Raw genomic sequence first — 14603 nt, forward strand, 5'->3', positions numbered from 1 at the left:
TCCCTGGGTCAGGAAGACTCCTAGTGGAGGAAATGGCAACCCACCCCATTGAAGTTATGGCTCTATAGTAATTGTACAAGTTCCATTCTTTCAGGGTGTTCATAATATAATTGGGGATATCATATATATGAAACATTAGTTGGTCTTCCTTATATTTCTCAGGAAAGATATTTTTTCTCTATAAATTTTTTAAATGTAATGTATGAGATATACTGTGACCCACATTTTGGATATTTATGCCCTTGAATAGTTTCCTCACATATTTAATAGGTACCTGATGGTATGTAACTTCCAAAGCTAGGTCATAAAATGCATTGCAGTTTCTACCTTGCTTTCGTTTGGATCACTTCTGGGAGAAGCCAGCTAATACATGATGAGAAAACTCAGGCAGTCCATGAATAGGTACACTGTAGAAGAACTGAATTCTCTTGGCAATAGCCAGCACTAGCCATGAAAGTGAAAACAGATTCTCTAGCATCAGTCAGTAATTTTTTTTTTTTTTTTTTTTTTGGTGCCTGTTCAGCTTACTTGCAGGATCTTAGTTCCCAGACCAGGGATTGAACCCAGGTCATGGCAGTGAAAGTGCCAAGTTCTAATCACTGGATAACCAGGGAATTCTCCATTCAGTATATTCTGAAGATGAAGGCAGCCTTGGCTGACATCTGACTGAACCTCCTGAGAGACCCTAAGCCAGATCCATACTACTAAGCTGCTCCTAAATTTCTATCCAACCAGGTTTAGGATAATGTACAGCAATAGATAAATAATACACCATAGAAAAGATTATATGTAACATCATATATATCAGAGAAGGCAATGGCACCCCACTCCAGTACTCTTGCCTGGAAAACCCCATGGACGGAGGAGCCTGGTAGGCTGCAGTCCATGGGGTCGCGAAGAGTCGGACACGACTGAGCAACTTCACTTTCATTTTCATGCATTGGAGAAGGAAATGGCAACCCACTTCAGTGTTCTTGCCTGGAGAATCCCAGGGACTGGGGAGCCTGGTGGGCTGCCGTCTTTGGGGTTGCACAGAATTGGACACGACTGAAGCGACTTAGCAGCAGCAACAACATCATATATATTATAAAACATGGTAATAAACACCTGTGATACTACCCTTCCCAAAATTTGTAAAATAGGACAATATCATATATGTTAGTACAGCACTTTTAAATTAGTATTGATTTAGTACTGCATGTTTTATGGCAGAATATGTGCCCTCAATCCAACTTTTCTGTTTCTTTTACAGGACTGGCTAGGCTATTCCCTTTGCCATTTCTTATACATTTTATTTTTAATTACCCCAGGGTCAAGATCTTGGGATCTATGAAAGACACTTTTGGGATACTCATCTGAATTGCATTTTGGACAATTGAATATTTGGCATTGAATCTTCTTGACCATTAACTTAATTTGCCTAGGTCTTTCAGTAAATGTTTATAACATTCCTCACACATGTTTCACACATCTTTTGTTGGATTTATAATTAGGCACCTTACATAGCCATAAAAGTTGCTCTTCATTAGCTTATTTCATTAAATTTTAATTCCAGATTTTCATTGCCTTATTTATCCCAGAGGTAGGAACAAAATGATAATTTTAATTTTTTTAGAAAAACAGAAGAACTTATTATTTTTCTTCTTACTATTGTTCAGCTTATTCAGACCTTACATGAAGAAATCATTTGTAATACTAGAACTCAAACTGACTTTTGCAACCAGATCCTAATGATGAGCAAAAAATATTCACTTATTCAATGCTAAATATTTCTGGCTTATATTTCTTTTTTTAGGTGACCTTAAAATAATGTAATATATGACATTCCCCATGTGTTGCCAAATATGATGGTAAAAGCTCTGTAATAAAATTATGTAGGCTTAATTAGAGGAAATCAACAAAAGTGTTATGTAAGGCAAAATATGAGATAACATTTCAGTGAGTATGTTTAATATGCTTTATCATTTCTTTCATTATTATTCTGTTAGTTATTTACTACTGAAAAGAGATAAATTGTACACCATCCAGTCAACTTATTGACTACTACCTATAGAATATGTATGTACCTATATTCTGCATAAGGAAAAAAAAAGTTCATTTATGTAACAGCTGCTCTGTGTAGAGTTAATAGTAGTTAACCTTAAATTCTATTTCCAGGCCAACCATGAATCTTTGCTTTAGAGTACACGTAAAATATTGTGTCATAATTCTTAAATTTGTAATCAAAGATTTTTATTAATAAATATTATGAAATTGATGAGAAGGTAAATAATTTCCTAAGACAAAGTAGCTATGAAATCTAAACAAAAGATTTCTTAGTTTCTTACCTTTTAGTAACAGCGTCACAAATGACTTGGAAAATCAGTCTAGAGATAAGTTTAATAAACTGCCTTTTCCCCTATTCTTGAAGCCAATCATTCTTGAGAAATAATCTGGTATCACCCGTCTTTGAATATCACATGAAAGGCAGCATTTGATTAAAAGTCTTGATTCTGGATTAGTCTTGGATTGATCAAGAGTCATTTCCTTTTCACAATCCTCATTAGCGCGTATAAGCAAGTATGTGTGAGCACTATCTTCTCTTTTAGGTCTGCAGTCTTTTCTGGTAGAGAAGTCCATTGCACTTCTCCATTTCAGCTATACTTACTATGGCTTTTGTTTTTAATAACTGGTATACCAGAAGTAAGGCAGAAGTAACCTCTCAGAGAAGCTAAGGAAGGATCAGTGGAATGAAAATGGAAACCAATGGGAATTCCACAGTAATTACAGAATAAAAGATTATATATAGGTGCTGCTTCTCAGTCAGCCTTCAATGCCCAGTGTAAGGGTGTTTCTCAAAGGATGTTCTCTGATTCTTTTTGAGCTGCATGCAACCAGTGTTTTGGCTCTTCAGCCCCCAGTCCTGCAGGACCCAGGAATGGGGGCCTCTATACATCTGCTTGTTCTACTCCAAGGAATTTATAAAAGAAGTTTCAATAATTGCTTTCTGAGTCTTGCTATCACAAAAGCCACCATGTAGCAACTTAGCATAGCACAAAAAAGTCTTCTACTATCTAAAGAGGTACTTTTTAATGTTTCTATGTTTATTTTTGACTTATTGCTGAGGTAAATGAAACTGTAAGCTCTCACAGTGCTGGAGTGTATAATTGAGAAAAGCTTTTTGTGATTTGACATCTTTTCCTATCTCTGGAGTGTATTAATGATTCAATTATATAGTCTTAAAAATTATTGGAGCTTTATTTTAATGAATTCATAGAGATTTATAAATGCTTCTCTATATCTAGCAGTTCTAAACATCTACAAAGGAAAAAAAGGAAATAAAACTTAGCATGTGCTAGCCTTTTAAGAGAAAAAGAAAAACTTTTCTTACAGAAATTTTGGGCATATTTATACAGAAACCCAAGTTCATATATTCAAGGTGAATCTTTTTACAACTTAGACTAGTTTCAGAACACTTATATGACTTTTTTCTAATTTTTATGTGTTAAATATAACACAATCAATGAATTTTATTTTTTATTATATTTAGGTTTGTTTTTTCATAAATAGACTAGTGATTCTGAGCTTCATAAACTTTTTATATTGGCTTGTTGATCAGATAAATAAATTTAGTTCTATACACTGAATAGGATTGTGAAAAACTGAAAACTATGTGTTCATAATTTGGGATTCCTAGGTGGCTCAGAGGTAAAGAATCCACCTGCCAATGCAGGAGGCATTGGAGATGTGGGTTTGATCCCTGGGTCCGGAAGATCCCTTAGAGGAGGAAATGGCAACCCACTCCAGTATTCTTGCTTGGAAAATTCCATGGACTGAGGAGCCTGGCGGGCTGCAGTCCACGGGGTTATAGAGAGTCAGACATGACTTAGTGTCTGAGCATGCACACAAGGTCGTTATATACAAAGTAGTATACATGTCCGACCATGATTTCCAAGATTCTTACATAGACTCATGAGCTTTGTTCATCTGCTACTTGTTTGATGATAGACGTTTTCTTTGTGAAAAAGATGTTAGTCATGTTAGTTAAGGATATAGTTACTGTGGGTAACTGAGACTGTACTAAATTAACAGTAGCAGAAAAGTACAACTGCGTGTACAAGGTAATGAATGGGAGGTGTTTTATTTAAAAAAATGAGAGTAGTTTGTAAAATAAAGTGTCTGTTTCAAAAAGTGAATGATTGGTAAGACATAACCTGGATAGACATAGAAAGTTGCAGATTTTTGCAGGGAAAAAATCTAGTCTTCACTTATAATAACTGCAGATAATAGAGTGAAAAGAGGCATTGAAATGTATTAACATTTTGACAAATTTTGCTAAATGTTGATGGGCTTACTAGCAAGATGATTTGTTAAGAAAGGAGCTCCTGAATCTTATTTGGTTTTCTCTTTGTTAAAATGAAAATTGATCTTGAGTTTTTAGTGTTAACAAGGAGTAGTAAAAAGGTTACTCTTTATGTAATCTACTCAGAAAGCAACAGATTCAGTATCTCAACCAGAAAAAATTTCACTGCTCTGTGTTGAACTTATTGATCTCTATAACAGGAATAAGCAATTTTTTTTTCTGTAAAGGGCCAGATGATAAATATTTTAGGCTTGGCAGATTAGAAGGACTGTAAGATTTGTCACAACTACTCTATCATTGCAGTGGGAAAGCAGCCATAAATAAGCATATAAATGATTAAGTGTGGCCATGTTCAATAAAACTTCATTCATGAACATTGGAATGTCATATAACTTTAACATGTCACAAAATGTTATTCCTATTTTAATTTTTAAACATTAAAATATATAAAAACTATTATTAGCTTATAAACTATACCCATGAATTCATGGCTAGATCAATCAGTCATGGTTTGCTAATGTCTATGATAGGTTAAAAAAAATAACAGGACATTTTTGAAAGAGCTAAAATTTCTTACAACCACATAAACTTTTCTTATACTTATTTTAAAATATAATATTGTCACTTTGATTAAATAGGCAAATATTGTTTCACAGGTGCCCATCATTCCATCTTAATCAAGTACTCAGATCTCCTTTGATAACTATTTTGATTTTGTCTTCTCAGGATCAGATTCTTAATTTTAAAAAATTAAAATATCTTTGCACCTGGAAGTATCTTTGATATTTCCCAGTGCATCCAAGCAAATCACAAAGATTTCTTCTTATTAAGATAAAATGAATATTTGGGGTTATTTGATCCTTTCCATATTTATTAATTAGCTTAATATTATTATAAGAGATAAATGAGAATAATAATGATAAAATGGGAGGAGCTCATTCTTACCTAGGTTAATTTTGCAGATGTAAAATGCTTTTAATATTAAAATGTAGGTGTATTTGTCAATATGCTCATTATTCATAATGTCTTATTCTTACCCCCAAGGGAAGAGAGTTGAAAATTTTATGAAATAGTTATGTGCTGTACACTCCAATGGCTGTTTTCCATTTTGGTATTAATGATTACTGTAATAAATTAACAACAGCCATTTACTCTCATAGATAGGTGAACTTTGCTTTCCTGTAGTTCTTACTTAAATACTCAATGGTTGGAACTCATGTTTTCAACAAAGTCAGTTTTCATGTCTCTACCAGCTATCTTAACTGGTACCTCAAAGAAGACAGAAAAGATACCTGAAGATTATTAAGCGTGTATCACTTAGAATCCTTTTCAACTATACCAGAGGATTGACTCAAGCTTTCCAGGACATTTTTATTTCATAATGAGATGCCTTCTTGAAAACAAACTGCTGATTTGAGATCCAGGGGAACCAAAATTAATTATATTGGACTAAACAAACTGATGGGAAAATCTTAATAGTAGTTATTTGTTTGGAATATTGCTTATGTTGTTTTAATGCTCTATTGACTGATGAATATTTAAGAACTCACTTTTTCTTTCAGATCTCTGACCCTCAATTTAGAATATTATGCTTTTATAAATGGAAATGAAACATTTAAAAATGGAATCTAATTTCCAATGAAGTCTCATAGTTCAGAACCAAATATTTTAAATGAGTATTCTTATTTATTTATTTATTTTTAGTAATAGTTATGTAAAAAAATTAATAAAGAGAAACCTCAGTTGAAAAGAGTAGGGTGACCAGAGAGGGAGCTTTCACATGCTGCATGGATAACAGAGACCAATAGGAAAAAGAGAGTCCTCTTTTTCCTGGCAAGGACTCAACCAATGAAAAGCTCTGGACCCTTCATTTACTACAGCCCTCTCTCAACTTCCTTTTCCTCTCTGTAAAAGTGTTCTTCTTTACCTGCGGGGTGACTTTACTGTGGCTCATCATTGTTGTAGACACCAAATTGTAGTTCTCTGCTGATCCTGATCTCTGCTAATCCTTCTTCACTGGAGAAATATCTGGCAACTTATTGATTTCAGGTCAACATTTTAATGGCCCATACGGGGACCAGAGAAGACAGCTAGTGGTTCTTGGCCTGGTGAGCACAAGGTGAAATACCCAAAACTGAGTCCAGTGTCACTCATTGATTTTCTCACTGACCCTGGAGTTTGAATGTATGTCTTTCTCCTGGATCATAGCTCATGTTCTCTTTGTGTTTCATGATCTCTAGGCTTTATTTGTGATCTATTTAAACGTTTCTGGTTAAGGGTTTGTTCTGTATGCAAGTATTTGTTTGATAACTCGCTCTTAAGATCAAACCATTTCAATCAAAGCTGGCTGAAAATGCCTTTGCCCCAATTCCTTTGGGAAGGGTCTGCTTTGAATAAAACTGTGCCAGTTTTTCAGCCCTTTGGCCTCTTTCTTTGGATGGGCTGTCCTCTGGAGAGTGGATAAAAAAATGCCATGTCCTCCAGAACAGGACTGTCTCCTTAAGACTGGCTGGGATCAGCTTGAAAGCTGTGTAAATTGAGCTGTTTGAAGACTGACCTTTACTCTAGAGGAAAAAGATCTGAGAAGGGAACCCTAGTTATCTAAATATCTTGAAACCTTCTCCCCAATGCTAGCTTTTATGTTTAAAAACCATGGCCCTTTTTCATATGCATTTCTAATTAAATGGACTGGCCCAACCAAAGGGAACTTAGAGTGTCAGGGTCCATAACAGGGTGCAGGTTCAATCTGGGCCCCCAAGCAATAAACACTATTATCACTTGACATTCTATTGTTTCTAATCCTGTTGTTATTAACTTTGGTTTTACTACCATCCATTCCCACCAGAAATAAATTCTTTACTATAATCTATTTATGCAGTACATTCTTTAGTATCCCAGTAGATGAAACTAGTCAATATCTTTTTGCCTTCATGTGAGAAGAAAAACAATTCACCTGACAGTAATGCCTCAGGGTTTTACTGAGAGTCCTTATTTCTAGCAAATACTGAAGGCTGATCTGGATAACATAAATTTCCCTAAAATCTCTACTTTGTTGCAATGTATGGATGATTTGCTTTCTTGCTCACCTTCTTAAGCCTCTCCACAGTAAGACATGATCCAGTTGCTAAGGATATTAGCCTTAAAGGGACATAAGGTCATCAAAGAAAAAATGCAGTTTGCACAAAATCCGCTTTGTTATTTAGGGCATCTAATATTGCCAAATTCAGACTTAAATTGAAGAAAGTAGGGAAAACCACTAGACCATTCAGGTATGAACCTAAATCAAATCCCTTATGATTATACAGTGGAAGTGAGAAATAGATTTAAGGGACTAGATCTGATAGACAGAATGCCTGGTGAACTATGGACGGAGGTTCATGACATTGTACAGGAGACAGGAATCAAGACCAAATCCATGGAAAAGAAATGCAAAAAAGCAATATGGCTGTCTGAGGAGGTCTTACAAATAGCTGTGAAAAGAAGAGAAGCGAAAAGCAAAGGAAAAAAGGAAAGATATTCCCATTTGAATGCAGAGTTCCAAAGAATAACAAGGAGAGATAAGAAAGCCTTCCTCAGCAATCAATGCAAAGAAATAGAGGAAAACAACAGAATGGGAAAGACTAGACATCTCTTCAAGAAAATTAGAGATACCAAGGGAACATTTCATACAAAGATGGGCTTGATAAAGGACAGAAATGGTATGGACCTAACAGAAGCAGAAGATATTAAGAAGAGGTGGCAAGAACACACAGAAGAACTGTACAAAAAGAGCTTCATGACCCAGATAATCACTATGGTGTGGTCACTCACCTAGAGCCAGACATCCTGGAATGTGAAGTCAAGTGGGCCTTAGAAAGCATCATTACGAACAAAGCTAGTGGAGGTGATGGAATTCCAGATGAGCTATTTCAAATTCTAAAAGATGATGCTGTGAAAGTGCTGCACTCAATATGCCAGCAAATTTGGAAAACTCAGCAGTGGCCACAGGACTGGAAAAAGTCAGTTTTCATTCCAGTCCTAAAGAAAGGCAATGCCAAAGAATGCTCAAACTACTGCACAATTGCACTCATCTCACACACTAGTAAAGTAATGCTCAAAATTCTCCAAGCCAGGCTTCAGCAATATGTGAACCGTGAACTTCCAGATGTTCAAGCTGGTTTTAGAAAAGGCAGAGGAACGAGAGATCAAATGGCCAACATCTTCTGGATCATGGAAAAAGGAAGAGAGTTCCAGGAAAACATCTATTTCTGCTTTATTGACTATGCCAAAGCCTTTGACTGTGTGGATCACAATAAACTGTGGAAAATTCTGAAAGAGATGGGCATACCAGACCACCTGACCAGCCTCTTGAGAAACCTATATGCAGGTCAGGAAGCAACAGTTAGAACTGAACATGGAACAACAGACTGGTTCCAAGTAGGAAAAGGAGTGCATCAAGGCTGTATATTGTCACCCTGCTTATTTAACTTCTATGCAGAGTACATCATGAGAAACGCTGGGCTGGAAGAAGCACAAGCTGGAATCAAGATTGCTGGGAGAAGTATCAGATATGCAGCTGACACCTCCCTTATGGCAGAAAGTGAAGAGGAATTAAAAAGCCTCGTGATGAAAGTGAAAGTGGAGAGTGAAAAAGTTGGCTTAAAGCTCAACATTCAGAAAACGAAGATCATGGCATCTGGTCCCATCACTTAATGGGAAATAGTTGGTGAAACAGTGGAAACAGTGTCAGACTTTACTTTTTTGGGCTCCAAAATCACTGCAGATGTTGATTGCAGCCATGAAATTAAAAGACGCTTACTCCTTGGGAGGAAAGTTATGACCAACCTAGATAGCATATTGAAAAGCAGAGACATTACTTTGCCAACAAAGGTCTATCTAATGAAGGCTATGGTTTTTCCAGTAGTCATGTATGGATGTGAGAGTTGGACTGTGAAGAAAGGTGAGCACCGAAGAATTGACGCTTTTGAACTGTGGTGTTGGAGAAGACTCTTGAGAGTCCCTTGGACTGCAAGGAGACCCAACCAGTCCATTCTAAAAGAGATCAGTCCTGGGTGTTCTTTGGAAGGAATGATGCTCAAGCTGAAACTCCAGTACTTTGGCCACCTCATGGGAAGAGTTGACTCATTGGAAAAGACTCTGATGCTGGGAGGGATTCGGGGCAGGAGGATAAGGGGACGACAGAGGATGAGATGGCTGGATGGCATCACTGACTCGATGGACATGAGTTTGAGTGAACTCTGGGAGCTGATGATGAACACGGAGGCCTGGCATGCTGCAATTCATGGAGTCACAAAGAGTTGGACACGACTGAATGACTGAACTGAACTGATGTGTATATATATATACTATATATATATGTATATATATACATATATATATATATATTGGGGCTTCCCTGGTGGCTCAGTGGTAAAGAATCTGCCTGCCAATGCTGGAGACATCGGTCTTGCCTGGGAAATCCCATGGACAAAGGAACTTGGTGGACTACAATCTATGGGGTCATAAAGAATCAAACACAACTTCGCAACAGCAAGACATATATATAAATTTATGCTTTAAGTAAAAGAAAAACTCATTCTATGAAGTTATTTTTAGCAAATATAATAATGAACACCATTTGGCGTGCTGTTATGAAGCATACCATTTGTTTTCTTGGAGATCTTAATAATCCTTGTGCAAATATGAAATGCAAGTACTTAATTAGGTAATTTATTAACAATTCATCTGAAATATTTATTTACTATGTACTGTGTCAAACATTCTTCAAGTTCTAAGGATATGATAAAAGTAAAATACTTACAATTCCCTCTTCTCCAAATTACAAAACAGTTGATAAAACATCCAGTTAAATAAATATTATAATGTAGCTTGATGAATGGTAGCATTCATCCTGAAGGTAGGAGAAACCAGAATTCTATGGGAACCAATGGCAATGGAGAAAAACCTGTCTGAGTGATGGTCTTCTTGAGAACACCACATTTAGGTTAAGAACTGGAGAATGAATGAATAGGACTCAGCCAGACAGAAGGTGGAGATTGCATAGTGGAAGTGATAGCCTTTTGGAGTGATAGTTATTGATTTCTAGGAGTCAGACATCCAAAAGGGAAAAGTTAGTCATTGAAGGGACTTAGTGAATAATCAGATTTCTATTTTTCAAAATACTATTTAAATTGGAAATTGGAACTGTAGAAGGACAGGACTGGGGCAACAGAGCAATTAGGAGGCTGTTTCAGAACTGCAGTAAAGGACAATAATGGCCTAGCATAGTGCTGGGCAAGTGATGATAGAAAGATGGAAAATAATCCATATCCAGACTATCAAAACCTATTGAATTTAACATTAAAATTTTTCCAGAATCTGATCACTGCACACCATCTGCCTTGCCACCATCCTGGTATAAGCCAACAACATATCTCATTTCAATTACTTCAATAACCTCTTAGCTAGAGTTGCCAGATTTAACCAATCAAAATTTTATCTGGCAACACTGCTCCTAACTATTTCCCACCTTCTGCCTCTACTCACATGCCAGTCTCTTCTCAACATGACAGTTAAGTGTACTGTTAGGCAAACACAACTTGATCTTGAAAAGTTCTAAACAGCCCACTGGTCATGATGTATTATGCTTATTTAGTTCAGTTTAGTTGCTCAGTTGTTTCTGACTGTTTGTGACCCCATGGACTGTAGCACCCCAGGCCTCGCTGTCCAACACCAACTCCCAGAGTTTACTCAAACTCATGTTCTTTGAGTCAGTGATGCCATCCAACAATCTCATCCTCTGTCATACATTTATCCTCCCTCCTTCAATCTTTCTCAGCATCAGGGTCTTTTCCAATGAGTCCATCAACAGAAAATTGGATTAAAGATTTACTGAGCATGGCCCTGCCCATCAGAACAAGACCCAATTTCCCCTTCAGTCAGTCTCTCTCATCAGGAAGCCTATTATCCTCCTCCATCAGAGGGAAGACAGAATGAAAACCATAATCACAGAAAACTAACCAATCTGATCACCTAGACCACAGCCTTATCTAATTCAATGAAACTATGAGCCATGCTATGTAGGGCCACCCAAGACAGACAGGTCATGGTGGAGAGTTCTGACAAAACGTGGTCCACTGGAGAAGGGAATGGCAAACCACTTCAGTATTCTTGCCTTGAGAATCCCATGAGCAGTATGAAAAGGCAAAAAGATAGGACACTAAAAGATGAACTCTCCAGGTCAGTAGATGCCCAATATGCTACTGGAGATCAGTGCAGAAATAATTCCAGAAAGAATGAAGAGATGGAGCCAAAGCAAAAATAACATCCAATTCTGGATGTGACAGGTGATGGAAGTAAAGTCCGATGCTGTAAAGAGCAATATTGCATAGGAACCTGGAATGTTAGATCCATGAATCAAGGCAAATTGGAAGTGGTCTAACAGGAGATGGCAAGAGTGAACATAGACATTTTAGGAATCAGCGAACTAAAATGGACTGGAATGGGTGAATTTAACTCAGATGACCATTATATCTACTACTGTGGGTAAGAATCTCTTAGAAGAAATGGAGTAGCTATCATAGTCAACAAAAGAGTCCGAGATTATGCTTCTTACATACTGCTGGGATAAATTTGTTAACATTTTGTCTAAGATCTTTATGTTAATAAGTGCTTTTGTGTCTAATTTCTTTTTGTTAGCCTGCTATGGTCAGATTTTGATGTTGAGGTTATATTTGCATCATTAAGTGAATTGTGGAGTAATTTATTTTTTTCCTCTCTCTTCTCTGGAAATGTGTTTTTAAGATTATATTTATCTTCTCTTTGTAATTGACAGAATTTTCCTGAAAACCTTAGGCCTGGTATTTGTTATTTTACATTTTAAAATACTGATTCAATGTATTTGTTAAAAGACAATGTTGTTGAGTCAATTATTAAAACTCAGTTTCTAGTAAATTGAATATTTTGTCTAAATATTCAAGGTTCTTATGATAAAGTTTTTCTTGTTCTCTCTAGGTAATCTGAGTATTACCTCTACTTATGTCTTTTCTCCTTTTTCTTCCCTCATATTGTTTATATGTACTGCTATTCTTCTTAATTTTGCCAACATTTGTGTGTTATCTTTTTTAAATAATCAACTTTTGTCTTGCTGATTCTATTTTTCATTTGTCTTGAATTGCAAAAATTTCCAGATCTTACATTTATTATCTCCTAACTTCTATATTTGGTTTATCCTATTGTTCATATACTATTCTATTTATATTGATTTTGAAATTCTCATTTATCCCCCCATTTTCAAAATTTCACATAACAGTTAAATCTAGATGTCCAATTGATTCAGTGTGAATATTTTATAAGTCCTGCTATGCAATTCCTATTGATTATTTTACCTTAAGTATGAATTTCCTTGAATAATGAGCTGGTTGCCTAAGTAGGATCTCAACAGATGAAAAATGAGGGATTAAGAATAAGTAGGATATTAAGTATAATTATCAATTTTAATGCTGGGTTGGCAAAAAAGTTCATTTGAGTTTTCTCATACCATCATTTGGAAAAGCCTGAACACATTTTTTGGCCAACTCATTAGATTTGCTGTATTTCAATATTCATTCTATTTGAAGCTCAAATGGTCCTATGTTTGGCTAATGAGAATCCCTTCAAGTTGTCTCTTGTGTCCTTTCATGGTCTATGAGGAAGTCTAGGTACAGGATTTCAGAAGTGATAAGATGATCAGGCTCACCTTGAATATTTCTGATAACAGATATATTTTAAGAAACCCTGGTAATTTTTGTAAGTGGAAAATAATATTTGGAAACTATATCTTGGTGGTAGGTTTGCATTTTCTACTGGATTGTCACAGCTTTTAGGGCATTTCAGTGGAGATCTAAAAACACATGTATTTTGTTTATCTTACAAGGAGAAAAATAAATTCTACCTTTCCACACTATGCAAAGGAGTCCAAACGGTATTATCTTCAGTTTCTGTCAGAAAGGCGAGCATTCACAATGTTTGAAGCCCTTGCCTGGCGGTAGTGCACATGAAGGAGGAGACTGTACCTAAATTCCTTGCCACAGGAACCTACTCAGGTGGCACCAACCTTGACTTTCAAATGGAACATTATATCTACAAAAAGGAAAGTGGTGACATCTACATCTTAAGTGTGAAAGACCCTGGGAGAAGTTTCTGCCAGCAGCTCATGCCATGGTTGCCACTGAAAAATCCATCTGATATTGGCATCTTCTCCTTCAGGAATACTGGCCAGTGGGACGCACTGAAATCTGTAGCTGATACTCAGGCCACCTCTATTGCTGGCCACTTCAGTTCTGGAAACTTCACTAACCAGATCCAGGCAGCTTTCCAGGAGCCTCAACTTCTCGTAGTTACAGATCCCAGGACTGACCATCTGCCTCTCCCAGAGGCGTCTTAAGTTAACTTGTCTACTATTGTTTTATGTAACACAGATTCTCCTCTAGGCTATGTAGACATTGCCGCCCCATTCAGCAACAAGGGAACATCTTCAGTTGGGGCTGACGCAGTGGCTGCTGGACCCGGAGATTCTGCGCATGCACAGCATGTTTCCCTGCGTGAACTCACAGGAGGTTGCGCCTAACCTCTACTTCCACAGAGATCCTGAGGAGATTGAAAAGAGTGGGCCGCTGCTGGAAAGGCTGTGACTGAGGAGGAACTTGAAGGTGAATGAACCTATCGAGTTCCAGAGTTTACTGCTACTAAAGTCAAGGTTGCAGATTAGTCTGAGGGCAGGCAGCGCCCTCTGTGCCTATTCAGCATTTCCATGCTGAATATGATAACTGACTGGTCTCAAGCTGTTCCCCACCAAGCTCTTAAACAAAAAACGGAAATATAAAGTTGACAGAAAAGAACATTTCTACAAAAGTAAGTAAATCTATACATTCTAACTTCATATTACTAATTTCCCACATTTAAATGGACATTATAGTAGAGGACCGCCCCCCTTGCCAGTCAGAATGGCTGCTATCCAAAAGTCTACAAGCAATAAATGCTGGAGAAGGTGTGGAGAAAAGGGAACCCTCTTACACTGTTGGTGGGAATGCAAACTAGTACAGCCACTATGGAGAACAGTGTGGAGATTCCTTAAAATACTGGAAATAGAACTGCCATACGACCCAGCAATCCCACTGCTGGGCATACATACTGAGGAAACCAGAATTGAAAGAGACACATGTACCCCAGTGTTCATCGCATCACTGTTTATAATAGCCAGGACATGGAAGCAACCTAGATGTCCATCAGCAGACGAATGGAT

At 36.9% G+C, this 14603-nt stretch overlaps 1 pseudogene; it reads left to right on the plus strand.

Annotated features, from left to right (window-relative positions):
* Positions 1 to 10213: 10213 nt before the first annotated feature.
* On the plus strand, positions 10214 to 14100 carry LOC786360 (small ribosomal subunit protein uS2B-like; annotated as a pseudogene).
* The last annotated feature ends 503 nt before the right edge of the window (positions 14101 to 14603 follow it).

This window comes from Bos taurus, chromosome X (genome assembly GCF_002263795.3).
Source record: "Bos taurus isolate L1 Dominette 01449 registration number 42190680 breed Hereford chromosome X, ARS-UCD2.0, whole genome shotgun sequence".
NCBI lineage: Eukaryota > Metazoa > Chordata > Mammalia > Artiodactyla > Bovidae > Bos > Bos taurus.